At 43.0% G+C, this 14,452-nt stretch overlaps 1 long non-coding RNA gene across 1 annotated transcript in view; it reads left to right on the top strand.

Moving 5' to 3' along the window:
- Positions 1-8,100: 8,100 nt before the first annotated feature.
- The window catches only part of LOC309377449, a 42,484-nt gene continuing 36,132 nt past the window's right edge, over positions 8,101-14,452 (top strand). The window contains exon 1 of the long non-coding RNA XR_014171583.1: positions 8,101-8,332. This is a non-coding gene — a long non-coding RNA (uncharacterized lncRNA). The remainder of the gene's footprint in view (positions 8,333-14,452) is intronic.

Here is a 14,452-nt window from a genome sequence, read left to right as displayed (position 1 = left end):
TGGAGACAGATGGGGGAGCTCTGGGACTCTTAGTGAAATGATGCCGTGGTTTCTGCCAGCGCTCTTACAGCATTCTGACAATCGCTACACTCCGAAAAGCAAGAGTTTACATGCCTGAAATAAATTGTTTTGATTAGAACCTTTAGGAGAGAAAGTCATAAGGTACAGTTTTATTGACTACTTGCCAGACAACAGAGCCCTGTCTTCCGTGAGCTTGTTTTGCTCTTGTAAGTCAAGCAGGGAACTGGGCTCTGCTTTTTCTAAGGTTATGGTCTTAATACCGCAGCACATTATCATTTGCTCTGAATTATTACATCCACTGTACAGTCCGAGACAAAACACAGTTTGGATTTATAAAGTGTCGTTTATCTTAAGGAAAAGTTACAGGTACTGTTACACTTCCTATAATTTATGTGCTTGGGTAGGTGAAAGCTGGAGGCTTGCTTTGAACTAAATTAAAGATACAGCGATGGAAGAAGTGTCTAGTTACTGGTAGAAAAGTGTTCTCTCATTTGTGTAAATTAGATCTCAGTTGTTGTTTGTTTTCATTTTATGACAATTATGTGTCTGAAGCCGCTATTTTTTATACCAGTTTATATAGCATAGTTAATTCATTAAGTAATATAACCAGTCTACCATTATTATTATTATTATTATTATTATTATTATTATTATTATTATTATTATTTTATCATCATCATCATCATCAAAAAAGAGGTGCTGGAACTCACCATGAACACCTCCCTTGTTCTCTTACAATGGCAATGGTGCCCATCTGAGAGGCGCCGGACCTGAGTTCCGGAGAGTTCCGGATTGGAAAAAAGCCCTGAATATAACAGAATTGATATTTGGAAACAAAATAGATGAGGCAACTCCCTGCTCTGATTTTACTTCTTCCTCCTTGACCTCTCAGTCAAGGAGATGTCTATACATTTTAGAGAGCAGGGTTGTTGTTGTTTTTTATTAGATCTTTCTCGAGTCTTGAAAGTTCTGTGAAAAAGCCTTTCTGCTTGTCCTATTGGAATGTAAAATCAGTAATGGTACAATGGGCCAGAGATTTCGGTTACAATATCCAAATGGAATCATGGGAAAGGTTATGGAGGGAGGACCTGAAATTCACTGCATGCTATGACTTGAAAGAGAATTTCATGAAAATGCTTTACAGATGGTATTTAACACCTGTAAAATCCAGGTCAAGCGTCTGTTGGAAATGCAGGGAGGCGGAAGGCATGATGTGGTGGAACTGCAAAAAAATAAGGGAATTGTGGGAAACAATATATAACGAACTTAAAAAAATATTTACAAGTTCCTTTTCTAAGAAGCCTGAAGCCTTCCTGCTGGGTACAATGAATAATGAATTTCTGAAAAAAAATAAGGAGAATTTTTATGTATGCAATAGCAGCGGCAAGAATCCTAATTGCAAAGGGATGGAAAAGAGACTACATTCCCTCTAAATTGGATTGGCAGAACAAAATGTTAGAATATGCAGAGTTAGCAAGATTGACGGCAAGATTCCAAGATGATACAGACCAAATATTTAATAGAGAGTGGGACGTTTGCAGAGTATACCTAAAATAACATTGTAAAAATCTAAATCCTTTGGCAGGCCTGGATTGACTTCTGCATGAAATAAGAGAATTTTACAAAACCAATACAACCCAACCCACTTAGGAGAGATAAAGTTAAGTGTGTATTTTAAAATGTAATTTAGGAACCACAATGGGGGGGGGATCGGAACTGATGTTGGAATTCACTGTATATTAACCTATTTTTTTGTAATAAGTATCGATTTTGGATCGTTTTTGTTGACTGTTTTGTGTTGTTTTGTTTTTAAAATCAATAAAGCATTTTTAAAAATTAAGAAAGAAAAGAGAGACAACTCCCTGCTCTGAAGAGTTTACATTTAACTTTGCCTTTGGAGTGAGAATAGAGAATAAGTGGGAGTTGGCAGGAGCGTAAGAAGAAAGTAAGCGAAGAAGGAACAAGATGTCTGCACAATCCGTTGGTGTATGAAGATCCTCTATGCATGCACTTACAGTGAGGGGGGGGGAAGTATTTGATCCCCTGCTAAATTTGCCCGTTTGCCCTCTGACAAAGAAATGACCAGTCCATAATTTTAATAGTAGGTTTATTGTAGCTGTGAGAGACAGAATAACAACAGGAAAACCCCCAGAAGACAAAAGTCAGAGATTGATGTGCTGCTGGTTGGTTGATAGGGGGTCAAATACTTATTTCACTCACGATAATGCACATATTATAACATTATAATGTTGTTATTCTGTCTCTCACACCTACAATACACCTACTATTAAAATTGAGGTGAGAGGCTGTCAGCTCTGCAGGCAAGGGTGAACATAACTGTGCCCCACAGGGGTGCCGCAGAAAGAAAGTGGTTGGTCAAGGGATCCATGGATCCAGAAAGGTTGAAAACCTCTGGGTTAGGACAACACTCAGGCTTGATTATGTGATAATGTCTGTGGAGGCAAATTAAGCTATGCAAGTGAGGATAAGGTCAATGAATACGTTTTTGGATTCACTGTTCTCTCTCCCTCCACCCCCAAAACCCACATTGATAGAGAAGAGTGTTTATATGTGTGTGTGTGTGTGTGTGTATATATATATATATATATATATATATATACCCCGCCCTCCCCAGCCAAGGCCGGGCTCAGGGTGGGGTGGCTAACAAGCAATAATAAAACCAAGTTGAATGAATACAACTTAAAAACAAGATTAAAATACAACATTAAAATATAAACAACACAACAAATTCCCTCCTAAACAGTGAATCCTTTCAGCTCAGCTCTATTCACTAGAAGACTGGTTTGAATTCTGTGTTGACAAGGAAGGATATTTCAGTACTCAGTCAAGTCAAATTCATGTTGTATTCATTTCCGGGCTTTCTGCATAAGCAATGTTGCATTGCTCCACATTTCTTCTGAGAAATGAGAATGAGAATAAATCTTTGTGCCGAGTATCGTTCATGTGGTTAGGAAAAACAAACAAACTCATACCCTCTCCATTGTTGATGTGTGCCCAAGCAAAGCTGCATATTTCATAAGCTATGCATTTTGTTGATTGCTGATTGCTTATGTATTCACTTCAGATTTGAGCCCCTTGCGTGTTGGCAAATATATATATATTTGCTGCGCAGAAATAATTTCTGACAGTGTTTAGTAATGAGAAACATTTTGTCTCACATCACACATGAGAACTGCTTCAACAATGGCAAGGTTGTTGAAGGCCATTGGGGGATCGGGCCTTTCAATCAGAGAGGGGAGGGGAAGCATATGGATTTCTCTGTTTCGTCAGAGTATTGAGACTCCAAGTTTGCGTGTTCTGTCTTTGCTTGAATACAGAAATCAAAACAGAGAAGTCAACCTTGTTTTGGGGGGTTCACATTCCTTGAAGGAACAAGTAGCTGGGGTTTCTATATTCTCGAAATATAAATGTCAGGGGTTATTTTGCTTGCTTTGCTATTTTCAGTTGCTCTTGTCTTCATCGTTGATAGATGTTGACTTTGACATTTAGCCATGATGCTGAGGGCTAAGCTCATGTGGCCTGGGTCTGAGAAACTGTCCTTCCATTAAACCTTTCAGTTGATGAAGGATGCTTAATGCAATCCCCGGTCCACCATTTCTCTCCTGCACTTCCATTCTCTAAACACTTTCCAAACCAACCTGAGACCTAGACTTCCCCATGTTTGTTCCACCAGTTATCAGAATTGCATCCCTCAATGCATGCTCTCCGTGTGTGAAATAAAAACTGGCAGCTTTTGGAATGAAAGGGCCTAATTTCCAGCAGACCAAAATAAGTGCTCAGTGGCAGATGAGAGCAGTATCAGTTCACATGTATGTTGTAAAACAGTAAAGATGTGAGAGACAGCCAGAAAGATTTTAAACCACAGCACAGCCCTGGCAGAATTAATTGGGTTTTTTGTTTTAATTAGAGGAGAAATCTGGGTCAGGAAATTCTATCCACTTGCCAAATGAGAGCAAAGAACTTTGCACCAAGTCCTGTAACATATATTATGACATTAAAACATGCTGTAATGTAGCGGAAGATGCAACACTGATGTCCTGAAACAATATACAGTTTGTAACAATAGCACTGAAAGAAACAAGTAGAGACTAGCCTTTCATTGAAGACTCTCCTGGATTTTTCTCTTCCGTCTTCATCTCTTGCCTCTCTCAAGCACCCAGCAACATTTTGATAATCCTACACATTGAGACTGTGGGTACATCGCTGTGTTACAATGCTGCAGTTAGGTTGTACATTTGCTTAATTCAGATCAAAGATGGTTTGCGGGGTGTATCACGTCAAAACACAACATTTCATAAGAAACAACAGGATAAATATGGATTGTGACTAATGTCCTGGATACCACGCTTGCCAAAAAAGTGGTGGGAGCGCACTGGATGCAGAATAAAGAGGAAAGTGTACACAGCCCAGGACTTTCATCAGAAGCATTTTAATCTCTCTGATTTATAGAGCTTCTGAGCGGCGGATAATCGCAGTGTTAATGCTGTGCAGATTGTCTTAGACTTGGGGACCTTGAGTCCTTCCATGGAAACTAGAAGTGGAGTGATTGTTGTTGTTTAGTCATTTAGTCGTATCCGACTCTTCGTGACCCCATGGACCAGAGCACACCAGTCTTCCACTGCCTTCTGCAGTTTGGACAAACTCATGCTGGTAGCTTCGAGAACACTATCCAACTATCTCGTTCTCTGTCGTCCCTTTCTCCTTGTGCCTTCCATCTTTCCCAACATCAGGGTCTTTTCCAGGGAGTCTTCTCTTCTCATGAGGTGGCCAAAGTATTGGAGCCTCAGCTCCAGGATCTGTCCTTCCAGTGAACACTCAGGGCTGATTTCCTTAAGAATGGAGAGGTTTGATCTTCTTGCAGTCCATGGGACTCTCAAGAGTCTCCTCCAGCACCATAATTCAAAATCAATTCTTCGGCGATCAGCCTTCTTTATGGTCCAGCTTTCACTTCCATAGAAGTGGAGCGGTATAAGCCTATTTGTTTTCTGGCTGTATCAGCCCTGCATATGCTTTGTTCTGCCTCTAATGCCCATGTCCCCCCCTCCCCCAATTTTTTTTCTTTTTATCCCTGAAAAATCAGCATCTAAATTTTACACATTTTATATGCATTCTCCCCCCTAAAATATGCATATCTGTGAGCTATTTGGTGCAATACACATTTCCGTGCCCATTTTTCTCCAGTCGAAACGGCATCACAAAATTATGAGAAATGCGTAATCCAACTGATAGCTGTGTTAAACTGGGACAGAAGGATGAGGTTCTGTTATGCGAATCTTAGATCCATATTAAAATACTCCAAGGAGGCTCTGAAAATTGTGTGTGTGAATGCAAAGGATATTTGGTAGTTAAGACAAGGAAATGGTGCATGATGAGGAAAATGTTCTGCCACCAGACTGTCAACTTTGGTTTTGAAGCACTTGATGTGTGTCTGTATGTTCTAAATGATGAATAATCCATTTGTGTTTGAGTAGCGGGTTAAGTGGTGGGCATCCAGTATAATATTCGAGATCTTGCATTCATTCATTTGTTTCTCTGCAGATGAGTCATGTCGTTGTCCTTTCCAGCAAAGAAATTATTAAAGGAAGGCATTTTTCAAGCTCTTTATTTCCTGCTATCAGAAATGGGTCATAGCAGCCATTTCCATGGTATTACAGAATGCCAAATGATTTGTGAGGCTGAGCAAACAAGAAGCTGGGTGTTCTTTTATTTATTTTTATTATACAACATGATGGCGGGAGAGGTTCTGAAAGCTGTAAGGAAGGGGTAAAAAATGGAAGAAGATGATAAGTAATTTATCGTTAGAGAAAACTAATCAGAACACCTCAATTCCCATTGTCCCTACACAGGTGTTCAATTACTTTCTGGGAGAAGCGGAAAGACCAATAACCCAATGTCTAAGATATAAATGAATTTTATTATTAAGGAACATATTAAAACTTACATAAGTATACCAATGTAGCTCATCTAAATTCTGTACAGATTTTCTACCAACCTTCCTTCTCTGGAGTTTCTTTTTCTTAAGACAAGGTTCTGATCTCACTTTGAGCTGCTTTATGCATGGCCCCAACAGACATGTTGCACATATGTGTGTGAGAGAGAGAGCGAGAGAGCGGAATTGAGCTTTGGGGTAATATTGGCACCCACAACTATAGTATAGCTCTTCAACTTAGGCAAACACAAGTAAATGCCCATCTAAGAAGGCCTTAATCAGATGAGCCTACCATTGTTTTAGGGATGCAGTTGGCGCTGTGGGTTAAAACACAGAGCCTAGGACTTGCCGATCAGAAGGTCGGCAGTTCAAATCCCCATGATGGGGTGAGCTCCCGTTGCTCGGTCCCTGCTCCTGCCAACCTAGCAGTTCGAAAGCACGTCAAAGTGCAAGTAGATAAATAGGTACCACTCCGGCGGGAAGGTAAACGGTGTTTCCATGCCCTGCTCTGGTTCACCAGAAGTGGCTCAGTCATGCTGGCCACATGACCTGGAAACTGTACGCCGGCTCCCTCGGCCAATAAAGTGAGATGAGCGCCGCAACCCCAGAGTCGGTCACGACTGGACCTAATGGTCAGGGGTCCCCTTTACCCTTTACCATTGCTCTGGGGGCGGGGCGGGCGGGCAGCAGAGAGATTGTACCTTATGTCATAGCAATTTGCACATGTTGGTTTCCATTCAGAGTCGAGAATCTATGCATGAGTGGGGATGGAGCAATAAGAGTCTAAGACTCGTTTGCATCCTTCATTGACTTCATCAAGCATTTCACATTCATGTGTATGTCTTGTGTAGGATAATAATCTGCAATATGGGGCAAATAATACTGTGTGTCAGGGTTTTGCTGATGTGGTCCAAAGAGAAGCAGAGCCAGTCACCCCCAGGCAATGGCACACAGTACTGGCACCCCCTTTTTTGCTTTTAAAAATGTGGTACTTACTGTAAGAACTTCATGGTGAGTACCAGCACCTATTTTTCTAGAAAAAAGCACTGAGCAACACATTTGGCACCAACTTGGCTGCAGGAGATGCTGGAAGTAGGCGTACAAGGTACCATCCAACCATCTTAGGCACTTCACTGTGGATTTGCGTAGGGTTTACTCCTTAGCCTTTTCTTCTCCCAAGACAGTGGATGTTTAGGATCCGAGTTTTCCTTCTCCTAGATGGACTACCTTCCCTGAGGGATGAGCTCCATCTGCTCATTGTTTCGCACGGTGTGCAAAAACCACCTTATGGACCGTTGGACCCGCTATTGGTCTCGTCCGCTCAGTCCACCAGAGCCTGTTTTTGCATGCAGGAGAAGTCCTTAACTCACCAACAGTTTGAGATCCATTGGACTGTCTCACCAGACATCCACTGTGGTGCATGCTCTAGTTATTTCCTGCCTGGACTGCTGTAATGCGCTCTACGTGGTGCTACCTTTGAAGGTGACCTGGAAACTGTAATTAATCCAGAATGCGGCAGCTAGACTGGTGACTGGGGCAGCTGCTGAGACCACATAACACTGGTCTTGAAAGACCTACAGTGGCTCCCAGTCTGTTTCTGAGCACTATTCAAAGTGTTGGTGTTGACCTTTAAAGCCCTAAACAGCCTCAGCCCAGTATACCTGAAGGAGCGTCTCCACCCCCATCGTTCTGCCCAGACACTGAGGTCCAGCACTGAGGGCCTTCTGGCGGTTCCCTCACTGCAAAAACCAAAGCTACAGGGCCTCCTCGGTAGTGGCACCCGCTCTATGGAATGCCCTCCCATCAGATAAACAACTACCTGACATTTAGAAGACAACTGAAGGCAGCCCTGTTCAGGGAAGTTTTAAATGTATGACATTTTAATGTATTTTTAATCTTTGTTGGAAGCCGCCCAGAGTGGCTGGGGAAACCCAGCCAGATGGGTGGGGTACAAATAAATTATCATCATCATCATCATCATCATCATCTACCCTCACCTGGTTTGGTCAGTTGAGCTCTACCACTTGACAGCAATTATGAGATGGTGCTTGGCAACAATTATGTCATCTGTCTGAGCCACCTTATCACCAAGGAAACCAGAATGGATCCATCAGTCTGCAGGGAGTGGCCATCCTAACAGGTCCTCCACTTCTGCAATAGATGAGCTGTCATCACTAGTTTAACCAGTTAGTGATTTCTCCCTGACTAGAGAATTGAAGCAGTTCTCCCCATCTTCAGCTCAGTCTCTAAGTTAATTATTAACTTGCCACGTGTGCTGTTGAAGTGACCTAAGACCTTGGGCCCCCTCAAAAGTGGTACAGTAATATCTGTGGAGATTCAGCAAGTGCAAAGGTGTGAGAGGTAGGCTGTAGAAAGGGATGGATAGAGCTGTTCCTTTCAGTTTCTCATTTTTCCAATCTTAAATTCCTTTCACTGCATTTCTGCATCAGTTTGCAAAAATCTTCATGACTGTGCATTAGCTTTTAAGCCTAACATTTTGCCTAACATGCACATTTTTGCAATGCACTCCCCCCCCCAATATAATACATTTGTGTATGTTGCTTTCATGTATATATGTATTCTCACGCAACCTTTCCCACATTTTTCCATTGGAGACCTGCACCACAAAATTCAGAGGAGTGCAAATTCTCTGAAGGCTCGTTTCAGTTTATGTATCGACTTGGGAAGAAGGTTTGCATTTAAATCTGAACTGATCTGAATGTCTCTCCTGCCCCTAGCTGTATACAGCCATGAATAAAGCTACTCTCTATTCTGCTTGCTCAGTGCCGATACCAAGATAATGTCAGTGGTATGGGAAGAAAATGGTGGGGAACAATAGTGTAGGTAGAAGAATTAGCACCTTTGTTCACAGCCAGTATTTACACTTCCATCTACCAAGTTTCCCTTGCCAGCTAATTTTAATGTTACCCTCTAAGGTTTATAGGCCTGAAACCCATTATTAACTTTATATAAAGGCTTTTATTAACTTGGAACTTAAGCTTTCTAATAATAGTTTTAAATTACGGTGGTTAGCTCTCATGCCACTTCAGTAAGGATATGAAACACCATTTGAATGAAATGTTCTGTTGTAAATGGAAAGAACAAATGCTACAACTTCAGGGGAACATGTGCAACGATGGCTTTAACAAGCTGGTGAGCTACCATAGGGTGACTGTGACTCACATTCAAGACTGGAGTCTTGGGGTAGTTCCGAGGTCGGCTTTCTATTGTTGCTTTTTATATAAATTTATTTATTTGGTTTTCAGATTAAAATTTTACACTCACATATCCAACATACAACATAGATTCCAGAGAATCTCCTGAACTTCCCTCCTCCCCTTTGTGGGTCCTATTGCTCATCATTTCCTCCTGCATCTTTTATGATAATTCAGATCTTTTACATCTCCATTATGTCCATAATTTACCACAAAATTAGAAGTGTTCTTCCAAACCTACTAACAAGTTTAACTGTTTGCAATGGTTTTTAAGATAAATTATCAATTGTCCCCATTCCTTATTAAAATTTTGGTATTCCTGATTTCTGATTCTTCCAGTCATTTTTGCCATTTCGGCATAATCCACCAATTTGATCTGCCATTCTTCTCTGGTAGGGACTTTATCTTCTTTCCATCTCTAGGCCAAGAACATGGCTTTCTGGGACCCTCTGTGGTAAAGAGAATGCAGGGAGCACTGATCATTGACTCAATATTTAGCAGTGCAGTTTCTGCTTTAGATTTTCTTCTCCATTGCCTGGTAAGGGCATTAAGAGCCACAAATGGAGTCCAGTTAATCTTGCTACCACCAAGTGATTATCCTCTTGTGATGATATGGAAGCAGACTTTGGCACAGGTCTAACCAGTATTATGAAATGCATTCTCTGCTGGGGGAAAAAGGCACAACCCATCTGCATTGCCATTCCATCTGGTTGGAATTTCCATAGGCATTTCCTCCACCTCTCAACTTGAGCCTTCTTGTTTATTTTTTAATGTATTAATGGGATTGTTTTAGCGCACATTTTAATTATGGATATTTGCATTTTGACGTTCGCACGGTTGTTTTGATCAGTGCTATTTTTCTAGAAAAAGAGATGCTGGAACTCACCATGAATGCCTCCTCATTCTCTTAGAATGACAATGGTGTCCACCTAAGAGGTGCCAGAACTGAGTTCTAGTGAGTTCTGGCAGAAAAAACCCACACCCTGGATTTTTTTTTTACTTGCAAACTGCTTAGATGACTACCATATTTTTTCGCTCTATAGGACGCACCTTGTTTTAGAGGGGGAGAACAAGAAAAAAAAATCTCCCCCTCTCTGCTCAGTGCCCCTTCAGCGAAGCGGCAGGAGAAACGGAGCCCCTTCCATTTCTTCTTCCGCTTTGCTGAAGGGGCGTTGTGCAGCTCTCCCTCTCTGCTGAAGCCGGGAGAGTCTTGCTCTCTCTGCTTCAGCAAAAGGAACCTGAAGCCTCCGGAGTGCAGCAGGAACTCACGCTGCACTCCGAAGGCTTCAGGCTGCTTTCCCTGCAGCCTGGAACTTGCTCTCCAGGCTTCAGCAAAAGCAACGCGAAGCCTCCGGAGCGTGGAGGGAGCACTCTCTCTGCACTTCGGAGGCTTCGCGTTGCTATCACTGAAGCCAGTGCCTCTCCAGCAAAGCGAAGCCAGGAGAGCGAGAGGGATCAGTGCGCACCGACCCCTCTCACTCTCCAGGCTTCAGCGAAAGCAACACGAAGCCTCCAGAGCGCAGAGGGAGCACTCTCTCTGTACTTCGGAGGCTTCGCGTTGCTATCACTGAAGCCAAGGAGCCTGCATTCACTCCATAGGATGCACACATATTTCCCCTTAATTTTTGGAGGGGAAATATATAGAGCGAAAAATACGGTATTTTGACAGTGAACAGCATATTCTTTATTTCTATCTGTCTGTCTGTCTCAGATCTTTGGGCTTTTGCTTGCCACTGGAGAGAAGAAGTTGGTCAACAGATCAACAAAAAGTCAGGTGTTGCTCCCCTTTTGAGCCCCATCCCTGTGTTGTTCCCCAGGCCATGATGAATAGCTCTGCCCTCTCATACAGAGCATAAGGATGGATCAAGTGACCAAGCCTGAGATGGAATCTCACAGAGCTGATGCAGTGCTAGGAAAGTTTCCATTACATTGGCCCAAGCCAAGCTGTAGTCCTCGATGGCTGAAGAACATCTAGCCACACTGGACTAAGACAGTTGATCTTTTCAGGGTAGCAAGAGTGTGTGCCCTGCACTCAGTAGCTGCAAGGAAGCAGGAGACAGCCTGCAACAAAGAACATGAGTGCCGATATCCATGCTTCTATACAATAGTAGCAGACCCTCCAAGTGCCCCTATTTTCCAGGGCTGTTCTGAGTTAGAGAAGCCATCGTTGATCCCAGAATGTCCTGCTTTTCCTTAGGACGTCCCTATTTTCATTGGAAAAATGTTGGAGGGTATGGTAGGATGTCCCCATTGACACTGGAGAAATGTTGGAAGTTATGGTAAGATGTCCTTAGTTTCATTGGAGAAATGTCTGGGAGTATGTAGTAGTAATAACATTTTGGAATTGGATCTCTCATACATCCCTCCCATTAATAGATGGGTTTTAAGTACAAACTGCACAAAAGGCTTGCATATCCACCCAATGCTCGATAGTGCAGGCTCAGGGTTCTCACATTTTCAGCTTTCAATGTTCCTTTTCTTTCCTTCAGCTATTTCTGTGTAAACATCCAGAGAGGTCGAGCAGGTGCAAATCGAAGACGTTGAGCTATCCACTTGATCTAGCCATATCACTGTAGGCCAGACATACACAATTCATGAATCGCCAACCCCCACAACCTGTGCGTTGCAGCATCTCAAGTACTTGACACCCTTCCCCCCCCATACATTCAATCTCAATCTATCCTGTTTAAGGCAGACAATAAAAACAGGAAGTCTATTGAATAGTCACCGGGGCAAAATACTAGGCCTTGGGGCTGAATTTGGCTGACTGGGTTGCCAGTTGCCCTCTGTGGATCTATGGAATATATAAGGTGAAGAGTCTTTATGTCTGTAAAACTAAACAACAGACTTTAGTATCAGACTTACCCTGGTCTCCCAGAAATTAATCTACCTACTAATAGTGTGATCAATTTTGGAAGCCATTTCAAGTGACTTGACATACTAACTTGAAATGTCAAACAGCGTAGCCTGATTAAAAGTAATTATTCTTATTTCTGCATCCAGGAACATTAATTTCATATTGCCTTTGCAATATTGGGGGGAAAATAACTGGGCTGATCGACGCCAGTCACAATTTTTTTTATAAACTGTGAGACTGCTGTGGATTTGCATGTGTTGATATAGTATAGTTGCCTTTGTTAACCTGGTGCCCTCACAAAGTACAATTCCTGTCAACCCCAGTAAGCTGTGTTGACTGGGGATGATGGGAGTTGTAGTCCATGATGTATGGAGGGCACCAGGTTGCCAAAGGTTGTATTGCAGGATAGGATAAAGGGTAAAGGGACCCCTGAGCATTAGGTCCAGTCATGGCCGACTGTTGGGTTGCGGCGCTCATCTCGCTTTATTGGCCGAGGGAGCCGGCGTACAGCTTCCGAGTCATGTAGCCAGCATGATTAAGCTGCTTCTGGAGAACCAGAGCAGCACACGGAAATGCGGTTTACCTTCCCGCTGCAGCGGTAGCTATTTATCTACTTGCACTTTGACGTGCTTTTGAACTGCTAGGTTGGCAAGAGCAGGCACCGAGCAATGGGAGCTCACTCCGTTGTGGGGATTCGAACCGCCGACCATCTGATCGGCAAGTCCTAGGCTCTGTGGTTTAACCCACAGTGCCACCCGCGTCTTCATAAAGCACTTTCCAGCTGTTTATTTGGTGAGTGGTGGTGCTAAGAGCTTGGCATACAATGGATGGATTTGCAAGTGGACTTGCTGGAGTATCAGACTAAGGCTGGCCTGGCCGTGATGACGTCTCCCTCCACTTTCATGGGCCCGTTCATTCCCTGGCAATGGCAGAAGGCGTCATTGCTGCTGCTCCGAATGGAATGTTGCCCTCTGCAGCCCAGCAGCATTCACTTCTAACTTGAGACAAAATGTTGCAGGAAAACCTGCTCCCTTTCTCACGAGTAGACCAGGCATCACATGAGTTGTGAAAAAGGAGTGCAAGTTTATTTCAGCACAGACGTTTTGAGCCAGTGGGATTGCTCTGCAAAGACCGGACCATGAACAAAAGATCCAACAGTTTTGATATTCATTACAGAAATTACAAATTCAGTTACCCAATCAGATCTTTTTGTTTCACTCTCTTTTACAAAACTCATTGATATGCACATGCTGTCTCCCTATAATTGGTCCGAATTGCAAACAGTGAGAGCATGCATACTAGCAGTCTATAAACAAAGGAAATTCCTCGTGGTCTGTTAGATTTTTATTGCAGGATTAAGTTTAACCTCTGTATTGTATTTCACCCCAGTTGTCGAGCATGCTCAGATCGTACCAAAACCTCAGCCCAGTATGTTTCCCTGTTTTTCATTACCTCAAAAACATCCCATGGAAATGATGCTACAGGCCCAGGGCCTAAGAGAAGAGGCAAATATAAGCGGCAGCCTGCACTAATGTCTAGGGCAGTGGAATAGTAGATGAAGGCAACTCTACATTTAAGGTAAAGGTAAAGGTACCCCTGCCTGTACAGGCCAGTCTTGACAGACTCTAGGGTTGTGCGCTCATCTCACTCTATAGGCCGGGAGCTGTCCGCAGACACTTCCGGGTCATGTGGCCAGCGTGACAAACTGCATCTGGCGAGCCAGTGCAGCACACGGAACGCCGTTTACCTTCCCGCTGGTAAGCGGTCCCTATTTATCTACTTGCACCCGGGGGTGCTTTTGAACTGCTAGGTTGGCAGGCGCTGGGACTGAACGACGGGAGCGCACCCCGCCGCGGGGATTTGAACCGCCGACCATGCGATCAGCAAGTTCTAGGCGCTGAGGTTTTACCCACAGCGCCACCCGCGTCCCAGCATTTACTCCACATTTACACATATTCAAAGCATGCACGACTGCACACACGGGCATCTCCACGGACCTGGAAATGACTTCAAAATGGAAATGTTTTTTTTTAAGTGTGTAAACAGCACCTAGCAATGCCAGGAGCCTTTGCACTGACCGTTGAGGCATCTGGCAAGTTGGAGTTTGAGAAAGGAGATTTGGAGGGAGAGATTGTGGTGGAGTTTGGAAAAGATTTTGGAATTTCAGCACAAGTTTTTTGAGATCTTTTCTTAGGAGGTTTTTTGATATTTTTCTTTGAGGAGTTTTTGTCAGCTTGCATTTCTTAGTACAGAAAGTATTGATCTGATGTGTAGAGATCTTTCCTATTCTAATTAATTCAAGAGGGTTCTGGAAGCTTCTCTGTGTGAAAGAAACAAGCAGAAGGTTCCTGATGTTTGGGTTATTCCTTCAGAGAAGCTGAGTACAGCTGGCTTAAACTAGTTCTGTTA

Source organism: Podarcis melisellensis, assembly GCF_964234715.1.
Source record: "Podarcis melisellensis genome assembly, chromosome: 9".
In the NCBI taxonomy this organism is placed as follows: domain Eukaryota; kingdom Metazoa; phylum Chordata; class Lepidosauria; order Squamata; family Lacertidae; genus Podarcis; species Podarcis melisellensis.
The sequence above is the reverse complement of the archived record's forward strand: the minus strand, read 5'-3'. Positions and strand labels throughout refer to the sequence as shown.